Source organism: Telopea speciosissima, chromosome 4 (assembly GCF_018873765.1).
Source record: "Telopea speciosissima isolate NSW1024214 ecotype Mountain lineage chromosome 4, Tspe_v1, whole genome shotgun sequence".
Taxonomy (NCBI): domain Eukaryota; kingdom Viridiplantae; phylum Streptophyta; class Magnoliopsida; order Proteales; family Proteaceae; genus Telopea; species Telopea speciosissima.
Window position 1 is genome coordinate 3,589,377 of NC_057919.1, and position 6,098 is coordinate 3,595,474.

A 6,098-nucleotide genomic window follows, 5' to 3' on the forward strand; every position below is an offset into this window, starting at 1 on the left:
TGTATATTTATTTTCGACCATGCATTTACATACTCCTTGGTGAACTAGTACAGTCGATTCCATGTCCTCATAGACGTAAGCTACGTATTGGCTAGGTTACTTACCATCAACCATCTTTGGAAAAGGAATCTTGTGATAGAACAAAGTTTTAATCAAAACGAATACAAATCATCTCCCCATACGTGGGTAATAGTTATTCTTAATGTATAATTTTGTGATGACATGTATTCTATGTCTTTTATAAATACTTCTTTAAGAAATCTGTAATGATAGTATAGAAGGGCCTTTAGGAAAAACGAAAAAATGTATTATCATGTAACATAAAGAAAGCGCTCACATATGGGTAGGTGATTGAGGCGAATGAAAAGCTTGCTCCAAGCTTGCTTCTCCACCGTTATGCTTGGAGAAACCATGACTGTGAGGGAGGGACTGCTCCAGAGTCTATCAGAGGGCATAGAACGACTCCATGTGGAATCAGACTGTCAACAGATTATGAACTTCTACAGGACTACAGCCCATCCTCCTATTGGGCTCTTGAATGTCCTACACGACATCAAGCATATCTTCACCTATTTTACATTTTGTACTTTCTCTTAGATTCCCAGGGAGATTAACAGCGTGGCTGACTCTCTGTCTCGGAAGACTGTCTCCTTAGTGAGAACGACAGACTGGCCTATCTCCGTTCCTTGGTTGTTGGATCTATGTAGATCTGACTCCTTGTGTTTCTCCCGTTCTTTTGAATGAAATTTGATTTACCAAAAAAAAAAAAAAAAAAAAACTTGCTCCAACATCAATTGCTTTGATTCTTATAATGCAGAAAAATGGGAAATAGAACGCGGAGATCAAGGTTCTAATCCAATGGACATAAAGAAGGGTACAGGTTTCTAATTTTTGGTGCCAGGGGTACATGGCAGTATGGCACTCCATACTGTCCTCTAAAAGAGATGGAATATTGCAATCGGTTGAGGTGATATGATGGAAATGTACCGAAAAACAACAAAAAAAAGCTGTGGTGATGGGAAATTTTTCACTATGTTAGGCTAAAAACCCCAAAAGCCCCATTTCCCCGTATTTTTGTCCTGTGGAGATGAGTTGATCCAATTTCCCAACTACTTCTTCGCCCGCCTTCTCTCTCTCTTTCTCTGCCGACGATCGTCAAATTTGTCTTTTTGCTCAATTAAAATTAGGAAAAATAAAAAATCTAAATCTGAGAAAGCTCAGCCAAAGGGGGACCTTCGGAAAGGTGGTGGTGCTTCAATGCCACGTGGTACCAGAGCCAGCGAAAGGTCATCCTGAAGACCTGACGTGGTCTATAGAGATGGGGACCACGTGTCGCCACCTCTTCTTCCCTATTACTCACGTAACTGTTGCAACAGTGGCTGAAAAGAGAAGCAACAGTTAGTCCACTAAGAAGAAGAAAGAAGAAGATATAAGAGAAAATCTGGGTTTGGACCACCTGTTTCGTACCTACACTGCCATTCTAGGAAGCGGAGGACCAAACACATCTTGTCATGTACCGCAGTCATAAATATATCTGTCTCTCTCCATCCATTTTCACTTCTTGAAACTCCACTGCATCAGATCGGACGTCGCACACTGACCCTTCAATTGAGTAGTGTAGTGATCACCAACATCTTTAGATACGAGGAGCTGGAGGTTGAGGGTAGGGAGTCCGTACAAAACTCAAAACTCAATCTCGGTATGAGAGTGTATACTGTTAGCAAGTCAATCTATACAATGATTTCCTTCTCAATAGTAACTTAGGGAAAATTACAGGACTAGCTATTTTTGGGTTTTGCATTTATAAAACTGTCCATCCTATATTTGAGTTAATAAAAATAGACAAAAACAAGTTAAGGTTTACAAAACTGAACAAAATAGTACCTCTCCCTCCCAAAATTATTTTTTTAGACATTTTTACCTCTGCCATTGCCTTCTTGCCCAATCATCCTCCGTTCCCTGCAACTCACCCCTATCTCCACCATCGCCATTCTCTGCTACCCAAACCTGCCCCTCCCTTCCCTTCCCTTCCCTTCCCTTCCCTGTGATTACCCAGGATGCCTAGGCGAGAAGGCAATGGCAGGGGTAAAAATGTCTAAAAAAATAAGTGAGGGAGGGAGAGACACTATTTTGTCCAGTTTTGTAAACCTTAATTTGTTTTTGCTTATTTTTGTTAACTCAAACATAGAATGGACAGTTTTGTAAATGAAAACCCAAAAGTAGTTAATCATGTAATTTTCCCTAAAATTTAAAGGAAATAGATTGGAGGGTGATAGCTGCGTGCTTGATTTGGTGGATGATATCCCATGAATGTCAGTGCGTGATAGTGACCTCGATACCATCTATTTTGGATTTAGAGTCTAAGTAGATTATCAAACTGGAGATGCCTAAGTCTCGAGCTGCACAGATGCCATATAGGATGTGATGGAAGGGGTTGTTCCAGTCTTAGCAAAAATGACCAATCAGTTTTGAAGTCTGTCGATTGTTCTATAACCACCTAACCTATTCCTGGTACCAACAGGTGAACGTAAATCTCAGAGCCAATCAGATTTTAATTTTATTTTCTTAAAAACCCCTCCTCCCCTTGTAAATGATAAAATTAGTACAAGTGGTTGGCTCTCACATGTATGTTCACCTGTTGATACGTGCAGAGGAACCGAACTCTTCTGAAAGAACCATCACAATTGATCGCTAATACGCCGTTGGAAGAGGGATCCATTTGTGGAGGGTCGGTATTCTTTAAATTACTCTTTTGCGGCTCAGTCTAGAATCTATGTATCCTCTCGTCGGTACTGAGCCTAATGACTGGACCACGGGGTCCACCAAGTGTGTCAACCAGTTGGTTGATTTTCAATTGGGCTGAGTCGGTTTCAATTTGATTGATATCAAATTGTTTTCCACCAATTTGTCTCGATTTTTTGTTATCAAGGTCTAGTCTGATTTTGAGATTTACATGTATAGATAAGAAAATTATTTAGAAAATCCTGATTTTCTTGGGTTTTGGATTTCTTATTGAATTACAATTGGTCTGGCCTCGAAGTTTTCATCGGGATTTGGTTTGATTTTTGGTTTTGGACGATGCATTCGAGTTTTGGTTTCTAACGATTCCATAAAACCCAAATTTTAAACCAAACTTTTAAATAAAAAAATAAAAAAAAAATGATTCGATTTGATCTGATTAAACCAAACCAATCAAATCGAATTGAATTTTGACAGTTAGGTCCCACCTACTGACCCAGTTACCAATTACCGTCGTTTTCTTTTCCTTCATTTGTTTTTTTTTTTGTGGGAAACAGCGAGGAACTGAAAACCGAGAAAACACGCATGCGCATTGGTTCTCATGAGAATCCTATCTCGATCTCTATCGTTGTGCTTCGTTTTCGTCGTTGTCGTCGTCTTCTCAAGGGCTCACGGCACCACCCATCTCTGGATTCTAGAATCCAAAGCAGTAAAAACGTTTTCATTTCCATTTATCTTTTGTTTGGGATTTATATGGTAACCGGAACACCGACCATAACCAGTCTTCGCATTTAGTCGGTCATCCGCAAACCAAAGACCAAACAAACCCATTTCATTCTTAGAAAACCGACCCATATATATGAAGTAACCCCTCCCTCTCTCTCTCTCTCTCTCTAGGTTTTCTCAAATTTAATCAGAAAGAGGCCAAAAATGAGTAGGAAAAAGGTTAAGCTATCTTTTCTTCTCCTTTTTTTCTCCTCTTTTATCGTGAGGTTGACCATAAGTTACAATCACTTTTTTGTAAACTAATGAGTTACTAATATAAATGTAACCTAATTTTCTTTTCTCACGGGAGAATCAACACTTGTTATCATGGATTCCCTACTAGTCAATTTATTACTTATACAGTAATTTCAAGCTGTTAAACAATGTTATATTCCGATATAGTATTATGGGGCGAGAGTTCTCTAAGCAAACGGTATAGAGAAGCATGAGCACATCAATGAAGTACGATGGAATGATATTGTTGTATATACAAGGATAGTAAGGTCATTTCATAGGAAGAGAGAGATAGATAGAAAATATGTTAGAAATATCTCATACATTGGACTTACTCATAAGAACAAAGATCAAGAATTATAGATTTGATCGATTGATTTCATTCACAACCAATAAAGACGACAAACGAACCTAAAAAACACAAAAAAGGATTACAATGTTAAACCACCTTACATTGAAGAATCCTTATGTATTTATTCTCTTATATTCACTTTGTTTTTTAAATAGCCCACAGAGGTGTCAGTATTTAAAAATTAGGGAAGCAGTTTTCTGTACGGGAGTGTGGCCTACGCCATCACTCCCATGTGTCTATCTCTCTCCTCCTTAAAACAAGGGGGCAAAGATGTCTTGTCATATGGGGCCACACTCCCGGACAGAGATCTTTTTCCCTAAAAATTATTTGTGGGTTATTTGATTTAATTACATATGTAACACATATCTAGTTTGATTTTCAAAGAGTTGGGAAATAGCACGTCACTTGTTAAGGGGAAGTAATCAAAAATATTTGGTTAGCATCTTGGGCACCTTAGTAGTAACTGTAGATATAATTTTCTGTGAATAATAATTTAAACATAATATGATTAGTATTTAATATTGCAACATTAAACTTAAACTAACCCTCAAGTGTCTGGAATTATATGTATTTCTTCTTCCACAATCCTTATGCAAATAAAAGCTAGGGAGGTGAGGAAGGAAAAAGCATAATGGGTTATTCAAATGAAACTATGGATCAATTTGATTAGAAATGAGGTTAGTGAAAATGGCCAAAATTGTACTGAACTAAATAATTTTTCTTTAGCTCCGTTTGTTTCTAAGAAACTAAAAACTATGTAAAAAAAATTTCAGGTAAAATCAACTATTGCCCTTTAAGGAAAAAAAAACTTATTTGACTTGTAATCAAAACACAGGTAAAAATTAAATTTTCCTCATTTCAAACCAAATAAAGATTTAGAGCTAAACGAATATTAGCCTAACTGGGATTTTTATTTATTTATTTATTTTTTCCCTAGTAGCTATAAATAAATTCATAATGAATTGTCATCTTTTGGTAAGAGTATTCACACATAGTTGTTAGGGTGATTTTATTACTTCATCATTTTATTTCATTACAAAACTGAAAAGTTGTGTAGTCATAGACATCTATGAATGCCAGGATTACTCACCATTATTGGTCAATTTTAAGAATGATAATAAAATCTTCTAGTATGGAGAATTATAATCAAAATCCACTTTTTGTCAACCTAATCCATATCTACTTTTAATTGCTATCCCTTCAACATATGTTTAATTATATTTGGTATAATGGTTTATCTAAACCAAAACAGTTGTCTTTTTTTATTTTTTGGTAGAAACCAAAACAGCTGTCTGAGCTGTCTGGCCGGGGAGGATACTCTAGCACCCGCCCTCTTTCTCTCTCTCTCTCTCTCTCTCACACTCTCTATCTCACACACACACACACACATAAAATGATCTCGCTCTCCTCCTATGTACAAAATTCTTCGGTTGTACTTCATTGGTGTGCTCCTCTATGTCGCTTGCTCAGAAAACTCTCTTCCTTTATTTAATCAGGAAACATAGAAAATATCATCAAAACCTACATGATTAGGCTACTATGGTTCTCAAAGTGACTAAATATATTAATCTGGTGATATTGTAGTATTTGATAATAAAATGGGTTGACAAGTGCTATTAAGGATTTCAATAATGTCACATGTGTGTGCTTACACAAAGTTTCGATACAAAGGATTAAAAACCCAAAATCAGGATCCAGATTGATTCTTATTCAATTTGGATTAAAAAAAACCAAAATCAAGATTCGGATAAATTCTAATTAATTTTAATATAAGATTGGATGAGAATTCGACAGGATCCATGAGGAACTGACCAAAATATACTAACGGGCAAATAATCAATTTTGAAAAAACTTATTCTTAATCTGTATCGGATATGAATTTATGTGATTTCAGAAGGGGGGAAGACCGGCATTAGTATCCCACTTTATGCTTAGATTTTGGAAGTAGAATGGCCAAAACCGAGATTGGTCGACCCAATTCTGATTCATTAACTTATGGCTCTATATG